The sequence below is a fragment of the Osmia lignaria genome, chromosome 6, assembly GCF_051020975.1.
Source record: "Osmia lignaria lignaria isolate PbOS001 chromosome 6, iyOsmLign1, whole genome shotgun sequence".
NCBI lineage: Eukaryota > Metazoa > Arthropoda > Insecta > Hymenoptera > Megachilidae > Osmia > Osmia lignaria.
In genome coordinates, this window is record NC_135037.1 from 4,546,180 (window position 1) to 4,564,846 (window position 18,667).

The 18,667-nt window shown below is 33.2% G+C and overlaps 1 long non-coding RNA gene across 2 annotated transcripts in view; it reads right to left on the minus strand.

Annotated features, from left to right (window-relative positions):
• LOC143305396 (uncharacterized) overlaps positions 1–18,667 on the minus strand; it is a 152,446-nt gene that overhangs the window by 2,156 nt on the left and 131,623 nt on the right. For both annotated transcript variants that reach the window (XR_013062295.1, XR_013062296.1), the window contains one exon: positions 14,815–14,882. This is a non-coding gene — a long non-coding RNA (uncharacterized LOC143305396). The remainder of the gene's footprint in view (positions 1–14,814; positions 14,883–18,667) is intronic.

Sequence of the window (18,667 nt, forward strand, 5' to 3'; positions counted from 1 at the left end):
TGTCCTTCTTGAAAAAAAAAAGGAAAATAAAAATCGTTAAAGATCCCTTTTATGGGAAGAGAAGCCGCCACGAGGACCTATTAAAGAAGAGTTACGCGTCTGGTCGATGCTTAATGAATGATCGACGATTAAGGAGGTTAATAAGCACGCCGCCGGTCGATCGAGATATAATTCAAGGATCGAGAGGATCACGATAGATCGTTCGAAGGTGGAGGCGAATAAAAACGAACAAATAGTTGCTATAGAAATTGCAACATTATCCGTAACCATGAAGATAAGGAACAGCTTGTCGTTGATTGACTGCAGTATACGTGTTGAGCCATTTAGTTAAAAGATTAACTCGATAATTAATCGAATTCAAGTTATTTATTTTATTTCCGAAGCTCCATTACCTTTCAAATATCTTTCCTTTTTTTTTTCTTTTCGACGATGATAACCTTGATCGGATTATTATGTGAATCATTCTGAGACAGAAAAGTACAATGGATAATTGCTTGCAGATAATTAGAGCAATAAATATTTTGGAAGGTGTAATCGAGGATGTTCGATTCATCATTTGATGGTTAAATGCTGGTTGGCTTGGAAATGATAGTATTGGATGATCAATGATCAGTGGATCATCGAGAGATTTGATGGATATCTATTTCTCTTTAAAACGAAGTCTGAATTTATTATTTATAGAATATAGCTGTAAATATAAATCAGAATTTGAAATAGAAAAAGTACAAAATTTCGTGCTGAAACTATGCTCAAATAATTGTGCAATTTAGATACATTAAAAATATCATTCCAATATAATTAATTAAAATACAAAATTTAAAAAATGACGAATTTTAAAATGATAAAGTTGTGTTTGAATGTACATGTAATTTAGATCTAATAAAAATATTATTCTAATAACACTATCGTGTCCAGAAAATGAAAATCAACGGGGTATACGCAATATCAGAAATTTCAATGGATTCTATTCGACTTTCATCGTGGATAATTCGAAGCTGGAAAGAAAGTTCGAGCATTTCACTCAGCGATTACGAAATCCGACGAATCATCATCGTTTAGGCGGGAAAACGTTTCAATCGTTAGCGTTTCAAACTCACGGCGTAATGCCACGGTCATAAAACGCGAACTTTCGCATTCGGTTGTTCCTTTCGCACGCATCTGCCGTGGAGAAGCTCGCAACGCGGAAACGCTTTGCTTTTACAGCGAAGATCGTTCACCGTTCGCCAAGAATCAACCAGAGGAATCTCAAGAAGCTTGTTATTTTTTAAATACGAATCTCACTTTCAGTTCCTTTTTGCAAAGCACCCAAATTGCTCTCATTTCGTTCAACAATAAGGAAATATTTAAACGAATATTAAACCATAGAGACCATAGGAACCATAGATACCATAGAGAATTAATTTTTTCAAAATCATAGTAACTCCTTATTACATTCTCGCGCCACTTTATAAATGCACAAAAGCATGGGAAAATATTCAAATTTAATATAGTAATTAGAAAGGCGTGATGCTAGGGGCAGCGAATTTATCAATGATAGATTAAATATTCTGTAAAAATTTACAAAATTGCAAAACTCAAATTTTCAGCTTCAATAATTTTAAAATAATGTTTATTTTTAATGAAACTTTAACTTTGTTAAGTATTTTGTAATATAAAATTAAAAAATTGCAATTTTATTAATTTAAATTAATTTTAACAGCAGTAATAATAATCCATTATAAATATTATTGCACCTGCCATGAATCAGATATCAATCTACTGATACGAATAATCTATTTAACGGTACCTACCCGTAGACGTAACAGTTTCACTTCAGTCGGTGCTTCGCTTTTCTCCCCTTTTAAGTACTGAATATTCATCCAGCGATCACGTCGCGAATTAACACGATTCCCCCGCAAAAATGACAGAAATGAAATCACGAACGTTCCGTAGCTTCGCATCGATGCCCTTCTTCGTGGATGGATTGATTTATCGACAGCTCGTTATGCAAATCACGTCTACCCTTCTCTCCTCTTGGATCACACTGATTCCGCGTGCGATTGTTTCGTAATCGAACTGATACCTGCTCGTATTTAAATGTGGGACACGTCAATCGTGCATGCTACACAAATTGCCGGTTGGATTTAGTAAACCTGTTGCATTTAAAATTTTAATAGAGAAAAGTATTTTTAAATTAACTATTGCTCAAAAGTCATAGGTCATTCGTTTTAATAATTTTTTAACATAGGTGTAGTTGCAGTTCAAGGAGTTAATCTTTCTTACAAGATTGAAAATTTCTTGTCATTTATAATTTAATAATGGCGTGATTAACTTTGTTTAACCTTAGGTTAATATCTAAATAATATTAAAGGGTTAATATAATTTTTAGATTTTTTTAATTACATAGAGAAATATTTAAAATAAATTGCACCTGCAATTTTCATTGAAACATGTACGTACAAAAGATTCGTTAAGTCATCCTGTCTCGTTACTTTCAACCAAGTCTTATGCGCACAAAAGTTTCAAGTGCGCCACTTTGATGGTTGCGATTCTGTGCAAAGTGTTTCGCAATTTCTGGGTTCCAATATGGAACACAGCCGATCAACCGTGATCCAATCATTCTTATTTCTTTCGAAACACATTTTGCTTTGGACAGTTTATCGAATATATTGAATTCTTTCTGGGGCGGTGGTCGAAATATTAAACCACCTGTATTCAATTTCGTAGCTGCGAAAATATTATTCATAGCTATAATTATGTAATCAATATTTAAACAAAATTGTTTTCTACCAAACATTATATCTGAATAATAAAAGTATTTAAAAAATCATTTTTTAAAACAAATTTCAATTAAAATTTGTCTATCCCTCTAGGAGTATATATTTTTGTAACAATTTTTGACCAATTGAAATCGAGAATAAAATTGCAAAATAAGAAGTTAATTATATTTTTGAATATTATTTATAATGTCCAAGTTTCTTTTCATTCCTGTGAAATGTAATTCTCCTCATCCACGTTGCATCAATCAACGGTCTATTCATTTACGCGTGAACTTTTTCTCTCGTCGAAGAGCACTCTGAATCTGCTCTTCTCGGCTCGTTCTTTCGCTCTTATTCAGATGCAAATGCTTGAACTCACGAGGTGAACCGCGACGAACACGCCGGAAGCACCGTCGAATTCCGAGGGTACGTCGAGCGAATTTGCATCCTAGCCGCTTAACGCGACCGATCCTCCGGGAATTTCAGCACCGTTAGAGACCGTGCGAACATGGACGGTGAAGATATAAAGGCCGCCTTTTTTCTAAGAGTATCTATCTTGAAATAAATCGAAACCAACGTCGTTCTTATACATTCTACGTTTAACCCTTAATCAGCGGAGCTGGCTCAATACTGACTCAAACTTACAAAACATATACAAGAATATTAATCTAAAGTTGAATATATGATGTTTAAACAAAAGAGTTTCATATATTCGAAGGGTAATTTTTAAAGGATCAGTGTAAAATTGAGAAAATAAAAATAATATAAGCGGTCTAAAAGTTAAGAGTGCTTTCTGGACATGATTATTTAAGAAATTTCTAAAAAATTATTTACTTTCACTTATGCCTTTAAGATTAGTACTAAAGAAGTGATATTGATTTACTAACGATGTTCTAAATAATAAAAAAAAGGAAAGCGTTAGAAATAAATCGTTACATTCGAGATTTGGTCTTCCTGTACAGGGTTAATAATCCAGTGAAAATTTACTAAACTTTCTTTTTCCAGTTTCTAATTAGCGCGAAAAATAATTCTTAAATTTACTGTTTCCTTCAAAACTTTCTTCTTTTTCCTTCTATATTTATAAATTATAGCGGCTTAAATTGAACGTTATCAAAGTTATAATATCGAAATTTATATGTGTTTTAAATTTTTATCCTTCATCAAATCTTTCTTATAAATAAAAAAAATATTTTTCCAACGATTTTCCTCAACACTTTGAATCGATAAAATCTATGTGTATTTATTACTTTCCTTTATTATTCTCCGTTATTTCTTTGAAACGCACCCCCTATTCAATCCAACATTAAAATGGTATTTCTAATCGCAAACAATTACGCACAATTTTACCAACACCACAGCACGTGTTAATGTTTCCTATCATTTCCATAAACGTGGCAAAGGCTGAGAAACCGAGAAGATTTATCATTTCTCTCCTATACCTATTCAACTACGTAGTATGAATAATTAATGTATCACGTAAACGCATATGGTTACACTGTAAAACTATGTACTTGTTAGATGATAATGCAATTAATTGTATCGTGTGTATTTGTACACGATACGATACAGCTGCATTTTTCCGGATGCACTTTAAGCAAGGGTAAATTAACGGTCATGTAATTGTTGCATGCATGCATTGTGAAGTTCTTAGAAAAGAAATCCTGGATGTGTAATATAGCTGTTCTGTGATTCTTTATTGTGTTAGTACGAAGAATAAGAAAAAGAAGAGGAAGATCAAGAAAATGAAAAATTATAGCACTGAATACCCAGACAGAAGGAAAATAAATTTCAATCTCCATTCCAATTTCGTAATTTCTATGAAAAGAATGCAGATAATATATTACCCTTTTTTATTTTAATAATGGATCTGGTATTTTATTTAATAAATGAAGTGTAAAAAAACTAATGTCTTTGATGAAGGTTACTGCTGAATAATAATACCACTATAATTAATAAAAAATGAGAAAAATACGATCATGAGACTCACCATGGTAATGGTAATAAAATCGCTAATGAACAAAATACATAAACAATTCCATTGCCGTTCCATTGCTGGGAAAAATAAAACTTTTCATTAAATAAATGGCCATGAGACTCAATGGTAAATAAAACTATAAAGAAAAAGAAACTGCGATAAAACCGCTAATAAAAAGCATACATAAACAATACCCTTCCATAACTGCAAATCCACATAGAAAAATAAAACTTTTCATTTAATAAATGGGCTGACAGTCAAACAGTAAAAACCGCGAGAGTTGATGACAGTAAGAAACCAAAACAAAATGAAAATGAAACTTAAATATTCAAGAGCACCGATCGAAATAAAAAATTCGTTATAAAAGATCAATTATAGTAGTATCATTTTGTCAAGGTGCGAAAAGTTTCCTCAAAAAGGAAGCGGTATTTGTGACAAAGTGCATCGTGCACTTTGTATGTCAACGATCTATCATCGGTATCTCCTCTTCCCCTTTTTTTACCACTTTCCAACCGGCTGTCTTTCGCTCCTATTACAGATATATCAGTCCGTATTGATTATGCGAGCGACGTATAGTCCCAGCAACGTGTGTTACTATCGATCGCGGATAGATGAGTGGGTGGAACGTGGACGTTCCACTTTTCTCGACCCGAATCGCCCGTTTCTTTTGCTCATTTGAATTTCTTACCACTCGCTCCACGAATTACCATCCCCTCGAATCATTTCCGGTGAATTCGAGATCGAATTGAATTTTCGTGGATCGCGTTCGTTAAATTTTCATCGGGTTGTTTGTTTGCAACGCGGGGCATTTTAATACTTTACAAAAGGACCGTTGAAAAATTTAATTATAGAGTTAACCTGTCGCTTTTGAAAATTGCATACACCTTTGCAGCTGGTTGTTGATTAAATATTGACCGCGGTTGGTTAATGGAATTGGAAATTATGTTTGAAGTGGACAGTGAGAGATTGATAAATAAAAATAGAAAAATAGATTGAAAATCTATTGGAAGTAAAAATATTGAAATATTTCATTTGTTTGTTTAAAGTGCAACTATAGTTACTATTTCAGGAATAATACATTTAAAAAATAATAAAATGTTCATTTTTAATAAAAAATTAATGTTTACATTACAGTGGCCTAGATCTCTATATCTGAAATGATTTTATTTAAATAAAATGTATTCCATATTATATTAAATAATTTTCTTTGTTTCTGTTAATTTGATTTTTATTGTTTCTTAACTGTTTATTTTTGGAAGATGTAATATTTTCCATATTTCTACCTTATATTCAATCATGTGTATTCAAATCGTTGTTAAAGAACATAATTTCCTACAATCTACGGAACGATTAATGTTTCTTCATAATGACCAGCATTCTGCGTGACTTCTCCACCTCTGTGGATTAATTTGTCAACGTCATTTCCACAAAAATCGCGTTAATCAAATGTCCTCTTAATAAAACACACTATAAAACACGCGAGCACTATTTATGTACATGAATTACAATTTCAAGTGTTTCGCACCTCCGCGCTTGTTCCTGAATTTCCCTTGGAATTTGTATGCGAATGTAAAACATGGAAATGCTTGCTGAACTTTACGTTCACCCTCTAATATTAAAACTCCAAAGTTTTTAATGAATTTATAACTTTCTGTGCACTGTGTTATTACACATTTCTACTTATTTAAAGAAAAGTTTCATAGTACCCAAAGAAAGTAGATGATTACAAATGTTTAAAAAATACAAGAATTTCGTACAGATCTGCAGTACATATAATGCAACCAAGGACAGGGTCACGTTTACTCTTAAGCAAAATAGGCATGTAAATACTCAGGGCCCCGTGAAAAGAGAGGCCCGCACAGAAAATAAATAAAGCCCCTAACTTTGACTTCTAAATTCAATTTAAAAATATGTATAAGAAGGGATTTACTTTACACTTATATGCCCAAGACCCAGAAAGCTCTAACGCTGCCCTGATAAAGGGTTAAATTAATGATTTTATATAATATTAAAATTATATCATTTAGGAAGCTCAATTTGAAAAATAAATTGTAAAATGTCTGACTACAGACGGCCCTTTCTTCTGTGGTAGCTAAAGTATGAACGGATGGCGGACCATGAAGAGACCCCCCAAAATTCAATTTTGTATTTCATATTATTTCCATTTTTTAAATTTTAAACCTAAAGTTTAGGTCTATATTGACCCAGACTGCGCTGTTCAAAGGTTCGATTTCATCTTCCCACGATGTTATATATAAATCTCAACCACCCAAACACCACCCTAAATACCAATCACGAGCAACAACAAAACTTTCCACGCGTACAGGTGTTGGGTCATCGAAACGATATCAGCCCCGGGCGGAGAGGAGCCGCGAGGTGTCCTCGAAGGGTGGCCGATCGCAAACAATTTCACAACACGACGACGCGACAAATTACCAGGAGGGCGTCGTGTAAGGAAAAAACTAGGAAATTAGTCCTGTTCGCAGAAGGAGGCAGGGTGTATACGAGCGTGGATGCCCGAGGGATAAATGGAGGGGGTGGTCGGTAGGAAAAAAGGGGCGCAGCCGCGGCGAGCGACCACCCCCGCGACACGCTTGCGAGCGCGGCGGCTCGTCAGTCTCGGTCAGTCGTTGCTGGCCGAAAGTCGTGCGAGGGAGGAGAAAAAAGGGAGAGTGAGAGGGAGAACGGGATGCCAGGTGAGAGAAGAGGAATCGACGAGAGTAAGTAACCTGGAAAAATTGGAGCAAAGAAGCAATCGTAAGAAGAATAATTGAAGATGGGGTAAGGAGAAAGTGGTTGATTAGAGAAAGTAAAAGTCGCGACACGGTCGATCCAACGGTTAATGAGGTAAAAGGTCAATATCCAGGGAGAAGGAACGATGGAAACTCGAAGAAGAAAAAAAAAAGGAAATAGAACAAGGGCTGTTCAAGAATTTGCCCTCGTGGCAGCGGCTTTATCGCCCCTGGCAACAAGCTGAGCAAACTGATAAAAAAGCGATACATTTAACAAAGAATGTGAAGGAAAAAAAAATGAGAAGTGGAAAGGTGGCTTCCTCTGCTCATGTTACCGCTCCTGTCGTTATTGTCCACAGGCTTATCTTAAGGGCAAACTGTGGCGCACTAAAAGTTAAAGGTATAATCTCCGTCGTAACACAGTGAAGTCTTAAAATTCTTCAGAAGCTAAAGTACATTAAATTTGATGGACGAAGTAACAGTATAGGGGAGATAAGGACATGGAAGTTTGGCGAGATTTAGTAGAGTGTCAATGTATTGAAATGGTTTTGGGTATAGGATCAATTGGTGGTGCTTTTTGGGAATTTGCACAGTAGAAATAATTATATTTAATAGAAAATATGATATATTCCTGGAAATATAGAAATTAGTATCAGGGTGATGCAAGAATTAAAAGAAATAAAAATTTGAAGGTATAAGCCTTATTTTTACTTATTTCGAAAATTGAAAATAATAATTAAGAAAAACAAATAATATAAAAAAATACATCTTAAAATAAATGAATACATTAATTACCATAGTGAAGATGAACATGTATAATTAGACACTTTGAAATTCTAATCATTAAGGATTTGAATTTTTTATATTTTTGTTTTATAATTATTCAATTAATCGGCATAACAATCGACGCGTTAGAAATGAATAGTCCCTCATCAAACGTCTTACAACCTGAAGCAAAAACACATCAAGAAAAAATTCACCCTCGCAATAAACAAAAAAGAAGAACCAGTATAATAATTCATCAAACGTACCATAGTTTGAGATGAAAACAAGAAAAGAACCACCCACCTGAAGAAAAACTTTGTACACCCTCGAAAATAAGGCTGGTTATACAGTAAGAATAAAAAAGAAAAACAGGGTCAAAGAAGACGTGGTCGAATCGAGGGGAGGAACGTGGGCAAGGAAGAGCGAACAGCTCGACAGGGCGGTAAAGAGGGAGAGGACAGACGGGACCCGTCAGTATCGTGGTTTCCGTGGAACTGAACGGAACCGAGCGGAACGGAACGGAACGCCGCACACGCCGGAACGATAGCAGGCGACCGGTACCGAAGTTTCACGAGAAGGTTCGGCCGGTTTTTCGTGTTCAGTTCGTGTGCTGCGCTCGGTCCGTGCACCGTTTCTTATTTCGTTCCGTGAATGTTGTTTTTTTCCGGATATATTATCTCATTGCACTCTCGATATGTCGTATCGTTGCTCTCGAGCCTCGACGCCCGAACCGGAAGCGCTCGATGCACGCGACAGAAAGTCGAATCGAACTCGACTACTTTCAATTCTTTGTGAGAACCACTTTGAGTCTCCTTTCTTTTTTTTTTTTAATTGTATTCGTGGGGTTGGATAAAGAGTTGAGTTATGAATTTTTAGATTGATTTTGATCAGTGTAAGGTCAATAATTGATATCTTCTACTGAAAAGGGTTTGAACACGATTGGGAGGATGTTTTTAGTTTGGACGGGTTAAAATTGGGTTTATGGGTGCACTTTTTGGAATTTTAATATACTGTTTTTTGGTTTTGTTTTAAGGAGTTGAGTTGAACTGAATTGAATTGAGTTTGAGTTTGTAGGTGTAGACTGATACATTCAGGTAGGTTTTAATGAAAATTGATAAATTTTTATTTCACTGAGAAGTTCCTTTTAAAAGAAATGTAAAATTGCAATCTGAAACTAAAATTAGTTATCTGAATCTAAATTTAGAATTTAAAAAATTGCTATTTAGAAAACGTTAATACGTTGATTTCCATATCATTAGTTGAAAAAGAAAAGAAAGAAAAGTAGGTGGCATTACTATTACAGTATTAGATACAGTAATTTAAAAATTCTTTAATAATTAGAATATGAATGTGTCTGACCATACATGTCTATTTCCACTGTGGCAGTCAACGTTTTAACTAATAGACGATTATTACCCATTAGAAATTTTAATGAGAACGTTTCTTATCTCATTTCCCACGATAAACTTCAATTTAAATATTAAAATACAAACATTTGAAAAACATAATTCAGTAAAGCGGAGTGATGAAGAACGTGTGGAATGCAGACACGTGGTGCAAAGTTTCTACATTATACAACATTAAATACAGATTTCCTGTTTTCATTTTTTATCTAAATTATTATCAAAATTCTAAAAAGTGAAATCTTTTAATTAAACATAAAGTTTGTTATTCTTAATTTACACGTGTTACGTTAAATATTACTATTCGTATTAATAATAGTAGAAAATTTATTTTATACACCACAGTTTCAATTCATCATAAATGGCAATTCAAAACTAAACTGTTATCAGTAATTTCAAAATTTTTATACTCCCGTTATCTAACATTTAATTAATTCTAAGTGAAAACGCGTTGCGATTAGCTGATCCTGTAAGTGGAAAATCATTTTTAATTTCCTACGTGCTAATTGTACGTTGAAAACCAATTCAACCTGTTCGCAATCTTATCTTACTTTATTAAAGGCTCGTGTTACTTCTTTTCAAATAGCTGACGCTACGAATTTTTGAACGCAAACATCTGAGAGGCGATTAATTTCCTTCGTTTGCAATTCAATATTAATTACAATTTTTTTAATCTGTTAACTGACAATCAAATATTAATTATAATATTAAAAATATAATATTTGAGAGTTTCTAAAAATGATTAATTTTTAAATTCTAATTAATATTACATAGAGTAATAAACATACCAAAAGCATTAAATGTCATAATTATTAATAGAAGACAGCAGTCATCAACGAATCAATATTAATATTATTTTTCCTTATTTTATTCATACAAATGAATATCCACGGTTGTTTTAGACTGCAGTGAACGTTTCATTGGTACTAATCGTCGGTTATTTATTTTTCCAATTTATTTTCAATTTTCAAGTTCAACAATTCTTATTTTAGTATTACTTCTGGAAATTTTTACCTCAACAATTTTTTTTACATTTTTTCACGAGAAACCAACCGTTTTATTCCGTTTTATCGTTCCCTGAATCGGGACGAAAGGCTCGGACAAGACGGCAGGAGAGGCAGTCCTGGTCGAAAAAAAAGCGAAGGGTCTGCCTCGTGATAGTTCGAATGGACGTTGAACAGGAAGGAAACGGAGTTTATAGCCTGCCAGTAAAACTTTTGTCGACTCTATCATGGCAGAATCGTAATTGTCGTTCGTCATGCACTATATACGACCTCGACTATCCGGCTGCTTTTTGCGCAGTCGTGATAATTGCATCGATTGTGGCCCGATCGCGATACACACCTCGCCAGAGAACACAAATCGGGGACGGGTGTAATTTTCCTTCGATCGAGAGGAACAATCGGTTCTGTATAATTCAACATCAATTTTCATTCGACAGAAATACAAATTTTTAGGATTTATTACAATTACGATATCGTTCTGTTTCGCGAAGAAAGATTCTTTGATTTTAACCCTTTAATTAAAAATGTTTAATTAAGTATGCTTTAATGCATGTTGGTACAATAAAGTTGAAAATTTATGGAATGTTTTTTGAATGTTGCAAAGCAAATTAATTCTCACTTGATAAAATGATACTTCAAATAAATAATGGTACAAAGGAACCGTCTATGGAAAGTGAATTTGGCAGTTCAAAGAAGAATTAATTTCACTGGGACATGTGACATCCCATCTTATTACTGTGTGCCAGGTTGAATTTCCTGTTTAATTGGGATATTTTTAATTCGATTTTGGTGGGTTTTAAAGTTCAATTTGGTACCTTGTTAATTTATTAATTTGTGTTTTAACCGAGTCTGAGTGGTTCTGATACATGAAAACAGGAAAATGCTTTGTTAATTATTTTCTAACCAATGTATTGAAAGTAATTTTAATTTTTCTTTTAACTCAATCATAAAAAATTTATATTTTTCATATTTTTATAATTTTATTAAGTATTATTTCAATAAGTTCGTTTTTCTTATTTAGTAAAGAGACAAGATTAACTTTGAACAAATTTAAATTGATATTAAGATAGTAATTAATTTTATGCAAACACTAATTTATGTAAATACAACATTATTCGAGAATAATTTTTACTGATTTAAAGTAGACGAGTAAAGTAAATTTTGCATAAATCTGAAGAACTGAATTGCTAAAACTTCAGATTGTGTTTAAGCAGATTTTACTACCAAACGCTAGTTTACTATTTAATTGCACAGAAAAGATTCACGTTGATAATGATCTTAGTAATTGCCCCGAGATAACAATCCTTAATTTTGTTCCTGGATTCACCAATTCTCTGTCGATCTTGCTTCTCCGATTGTAAGGTTAAAAGCTTGTTAACTTGGCTTAAATGGAGTTTGTTTTGAAATTTTTATTCAACTCATTAATGGCTACCAATACTGAAGTTATGATTAAAATTCAATCAGGTTTAAATAAGGAAGAGGAAAAATAATTTCTTTCGATTCTTGGAACAGTAGATGAATGCAGGGTCATCTGAACCCATTACCGGAACATCATTATATAACAGATTGAAAGTTAAATTGCAAAAATTAAAAATTATTATATAACACCCCCTTTGAAGGGGGGAGAGGAGATAGAAATGTATCATTTTTTTAGACTATGTTGATGGAAGCATGGTACTAGTATGCTTACGTGGCAATATAACGAGAGTCTACTGTGTAAGATTCCACTTAGAATAAAAAAATAATATAATGTCTCACCTCATTAACATCTATTCCAAAAATTTATCTTCTTTCCAAAATATAGTTTCTGCAATCATTCGAATTAGAAGTGTTCCAAGTTAAGAGAAAATTTTCGCCAATCTTCCAGTTTGTTCGACACCAAAATAAAACAACATTTATTTCCAAAGGTTTGATTCATCGTATGTATAATAAAATTTGATTCAGTATTATGCCACTGGTTTCGATACGATAATGATCGATTCCTTGAAACCGTGACAGAATCGCATCATTGACTTTCAATTCGAGATCGATTCAGCAGCCATGTCAATGCGATTCGCAAATCACTTGCGAAACATTGTCGCCCCCGTAGCAAGCATCCCACCAAAAGCTCCACAATTTTTCCTCTCGGAATTTATTTTGCGATCGATAAACAAATCATTTCCTTCTTTTCAAATAAGGGAAATCGAAATCATCGAACATTATAGAAAAGTGAAGAATTTGTACCAATTATCAATTTTTATAGTTTTCTAATTTTTTAAAAATTGCTATGTAATTTTTCTTATGAATTTAAATTAACTCTTGGGACTTAGAAGGTTAAATATTTAAAAAATTTCAATTACTTTTTATTTTTGTGGAAGTTTTCTGTCTTTTGAGCGAAAGTGTATTTCTGTTTTTAAATGCAATTGTGACACACTGATCTCTTCATCAGAATAGTAATGAAATTATGGAATAAAATTTGGAATAAATGTATTCCAACAAAATGTTCAACGATGTACAGGTAACAGCTTGGTACCTGGAATCACGTGTTCCACGTTCCGAGAAATCAGAGGAAAGAGAAAGGAAAATGTATCGCATAAGTATTGTCGTTCGAAGGAGGAAAAAGTGGAAGAAACGAAGATCAAGGGCATCAGAAAGGTTCTGGCGGGTCTTGGCACTGGAAGAATTCACAGATGTGCAGTGTATAATCGTGGATCTTGCAATGCCATCACTTGCTGGATACCGATTCACCATGAACTTCAACAACATTACTAAATTTCAAATTTACTTTTCAAAGTTCAAAAATTACTACATAAACTAAACTCGACGAAATTACAAATTTTTAGATTTTCTATTTTAACACTTTGAGGGTCTATATTTTATTAGATTAATAGTTTTCCTTTTCTATAATAATTTATAGAAAATTTCTTAATGTATTCCTTTTTTGTAACACAAAATTACTAACTCTCAAATTGTAATTAATTGTAAGCGCGAGAAAGTATTCAAATTCAAATTAATAATTGAGAAGCCGTAATGTTAAAGACACTGAATTAATTTGTACACCTAATGTTTGAAGAAGCTAAATCGTTCTGCTGTATCGATTTCTAATGATCTTCTAATGATCGCGGCAATCACGAAAACAATTATCTTGCGACACGAAAATATAGACAGTTGAACCTTCACTTAATTGAATATTGATTCACCGAGGAATATCGAATTAGATCGTTGTTCGAACGATCGTTGCTGGAACGATCGGTGAAAGTAGATTCAGATGCAATGCAGGAGATGCATTTGGTGCATCCACGCTTGCAACGTGCAGCGTGTCGTTTCTGTTCGCGATCAAAGATTAACCGTTTCTTCCTACGGTTCGAATCCTTTCATTTTCTAGTAAAAAAAAGCGTTTTACATATCCGTAGATATCTTTGCAAAGGAAAGAGAAAAGAGCGGATTACTGTTTCAATCACCAACAGAATGGAGTATTCTTTTTATTTTTTATTTTACTTGTTCTTTTTAATTAAATTAAATTTAATTTCAATGATTCAGAATTGTTTAATCATAATTCTTATGCTACTTATCTTTTTATTTAAATTCCAATCATAAATTTTATGATTCTTTATTTTCATAATATTTCTATCACCTATTATTCAAAGTACTTAATACAAATATTCCCAATTAGCATTTCTAATATGAGTTTCTGAGCTCCTATGAAAATTAAACGAGAAATACAACAATTTAATTTGATTTATAATTAATAAGTTTTTTACGTACTTTGTATTTAATTACCAAAGAGAAACAAAAAGTTATGTAATAGGTGGAATGACGCGAATCTTGATGGATCTGGTAATTGATTTAGCATCAGGATATTAAAGATAAATATTAGTTAGGACGATAAGAACATCGTTTGTAGTATTAATAAGAAAACTGAAAAGGTTTATGAGCCTTCAGTGTTAACGATCGACTAATTGCATGCCAATCTTCGACTACTTTCACGAAAGGATTATCGATAATTCAGATTGATTTGCCCGATGCATCCAATCGATTACTGCAACAGCAAGTGCATAGTAAACGGGATAATGGCATTAATCGTTGGTTCGTGATCGAATAGGATTTATGAAAGAACCGGGAGTAATTGCGCAAATTAGGCTTGATTTTTGCAACATGCAACATTTCCATTTTGTTTCTAATCTATAATAGGTTAACAAATTTAAAGTTTGAACTTACCCAAATGGCTGTGCAGTTGTACGTTCCTGGTCCCTGTAGTTTTGAAATTTCTCGTTCAACAGAGAAATCTGAAAATTAAAAAAGGACAAAAATTAAAAAAAGGAATGAATGTTTATTTAACAAATTGAAATGTGTTTTATAGAATTGCAGAAAATGACGGCGAAAGCATGAAGAATTGAAAATTTTCAGGTATGAAATGAAATATAATAAGTTACAAATTATACATATATAAGCAGTATTAATAATTAAGAAAATTGTGTAATTATAAAACAAAGTAAATAAAGGATTTTTAACATGACTGAAACTGTGTTATTTTTATTTATCTTCGCCCTGTCTCAATTTTTAATTCAACGAAATGTTACACAATTTAATTATATATATACTTAATTGAAAACTAATCATTAATATTAATAATAACAGTACTTTCACTAAAGTTAACTGCAATTAAAAACAAAAATGGTATTCATACATGTATTTTTGAAAAATAATATTGAAAGTAGATAACTGTCCAAAATTTAAAAAATGAAAATAAAAAGAAGAAGGAATTGTCTTTATTTCAGTGCCCCATTAAAAAACAAAAGTATCTAATTGCTGCATATCAATATGAAAAGTCTGCCATAATTTGATGACATAAAAGTACCATAAAATGACACTTACAGCACAGAGTTTGATAAAAATGATTAAATAAACATTTCTTATGTATCTCTAATTCTTAATTAGAGAAACAAGACGGGAATAAAATTCTTGATTCCTATTCCCATAAAATATCAGAGAACAGATAGCTCTTTTCTAAGTGTTAGAACGAACAACTATTTTTCCGACCTTTACGTTTAAAGATAATTAATTCCATAGGTGACGCGTTCAACGTGACTAGAAAAGAAAAAGCGATGGCTCGTGCACCTTTCAACATGCAACTTCATTATGCACAGGCGCCCACATTTTCTCAGAGACGCGCACCTGCTTTAGATAAGAAGACAGGTTGCTAATGCGGGGGCTACCCGTAAAAATTAACGTATCTTTTTTGTCCTTGTCTTTTGCTGCTATGGATTAAACGTCACGCGACTCCCGGAGAAAAGTTAAGAGGATAAGGAAACGACAGCTGCGAGTGCATCGAGATCTTAAGGAGTTAATGAAGGATTCTTCCTTCTTCTTTAATGAAAAATTAACGATTTACTGATTTTTCATACATAAATAAAACATTTTACTATTTCTTATTTCATAAATATAAGAAATTTAAAATTAAAATTAATATTGTACATTCACGATCAAACCAGGTTTCTCCAAGGAAAATGGTGATATAGTGAAAGCAGGAATTCTCAAAATTCTAATTTTGACGATATTAATATTATTAGTACAAATAACATAATTTTTAATTATTGACACATTAGCCATCAGGCATAAATAAAATGGATAAGCATTGTTACCTTATAATTGACATCAACTAAAGATTGGAAGGTGAAATCTTCCTTTTCAATTTCTTCTTAATTAAAGTACATCTAACTTTTATTATTGCAACTGATGTAAATTTGTAACAATCAAAAGATTATTAATTAGTTTTTCATTAACAGTCAACAGTGTGGGGATATCGCCATTTTCACTGTGAAAGCCTGATTTGATCGCGAATATACAATGCTACGAATTCTATAAGAATATTTCTAATTAAAGAAATCAGAGAATTTCTTATAATACAAATTCCAAGGTTCTTAAAATCTCACGAAAATCTCATCTATCACCTACCTACTCAAAGTATTTAACACTTTGTTGTTGGATAACGGAGTGGTACATCTTTTCAAAAGTAAAAGCTAAAAGCAGTTGACGTAGTAATACGTCTTTTCAAAAGTAAAAGCTAAAAGCGGTTGACGTAGTAGTACGTCTTTTTAATACTTTTCAATTTCTCCCCAAAAAGGTCCGCGCTTTCAGTTCTACACGATCTTAAATTAATCCCTACCGCCAGTAAACTTAATAAAATTATTTCCAATTAGTATTCTTAATATCAATAAAAATTTCTCTATAAAAATTCAACGTCTTAAAAACATTAAGTTTAAACAATGTTCAAATCCCACGAATCCATCGCAATGTATAATTAAAGTGGAGTGAAAGTCAGGAAGGATCAAGGAGGCATCGAAAACGAGACCGTGAAGAGGGAATTAGAAGAATCGCATCCGAAGGGGTTGGCGTGACCAACGATGGCGCATCGTAAGGGACCGTGTCTCCCTTTGGATCGATCCGTAGATCACCGGCGTGCATACGTTGCCCGCGTAATTTCGTGGGTGCACGCACCCAAAGAGAAAAGCGTAGAGCCAGGAAAGGGCGACGGAGAGAGGGGAAGGGCAGGTGGTGGTGGCGTGCAGCTATCGGCGTGATCCATAATGGTGGCGGGTGGTGGTCTTGTGTACACGTGGGGCTGGCATGGCAACGGGGTCGATAAATAGCCCGGCACGGCACCGACTTCCGATTTCATCGTCGATGCTGGTTGCCGTGCCACGCTGGTATCGCCTGCTCTGGCATTCCCTACGATCTTCGTCGATCTTACTTCACGTGGATAATAAATTTTTGCAACGAATAATTTATTTTATTATACAGGGGTTTATTAGGTCGTTTGAAACATCTGTGCGTAATAAAGTTTTATTAGGAATATTCTAAGGTGATGATAAAAATCTTTCACCCTCAAGCAGGAGTAATGTATTCAACCTTTGGATGACCTATTTAAATTTAATTTTAGGTACATTATATCTGTATTATTTTCATTTTCTAAATTTTATACTATCCCTTTATGTAAAAAATATTATCAATTAGCATTTCTAATATGGCTAAAAATTTAAATTTTATTTTAATTGACTATTATATATTTTCTTAATGGGAGTTCTTGAAAAAATACTCTGAAAAGTGACCTCATTAATAGTCAAAATAATTCTTTTTGAATAAAAGACACTATTCATATTCAAAATTAATTACTGAAAAAAGAAAGAGACGCAGTCCTATTTTCTGTAAAAAATCATAACACTTCGATGTAAAAAAGAAGAAAAATGGGAAAAGTACATTGTGAGTTGTAAGGCGTTGTAATTGCACAGTATGACTGCTTTCGTGTATTGTCGTCATCTATCATTTCCCTATGGACGTTGATACGAATCTATTCTGTAAAAAGGGTCGAATTAAGATCGGATTTAAACGCGCCACTTTTATCTAGTATCTTAAAGAATTAGTATTTAAACCTGCTAATTATTCGAGGCCACCACTTAACATTATCTAAATGATCTTCGCGATCTAAAATCAACAGACAAACGTCGAGTTTTCGCTTTGACATGAAGCTGTAACCGTGTAATATCGTGATTAAAACCGACTAAAAAAGTTTATTCGATTTGACGAACACTGGGAAACGCGTGTTTTTTCGCGATTCGATTATTTTCTATACGCGGTTATTTCGCGTAATTCGCAAAATTAAAACCTTCCGAGGATGTCACGCGATGGATGATTAATTTCATTGCCCTGTAGGCTCGCTTTATTGCCACCGTGATTACCCTTTCGCGAAGGAAACGGCAAGAAATGTCCCGTCTTTCGTTCCGTATAATGTTACATTTTATGAAGGAAAAAAAGAAACTTTGATATCCGGCAAATGACGGACACTGCTAGACAAGTTCTTCCTAAGAAACTTTACTTCTTTTCACGAAATCAGGCAAAATTGCTTTGAAACTTTAATGCCCAGTCGTTATTATAATGATAACCGTGATCCGACTCTTTAACTATGGGAGCATAGTTGGAAATTGTAATATCTGGCTCAAGTGCTTCGTGATATTTAAAAAAATGGATTTTTAATTTTTTGTAAATTGAAAAAATTGGAAAATTCAATTTTAAT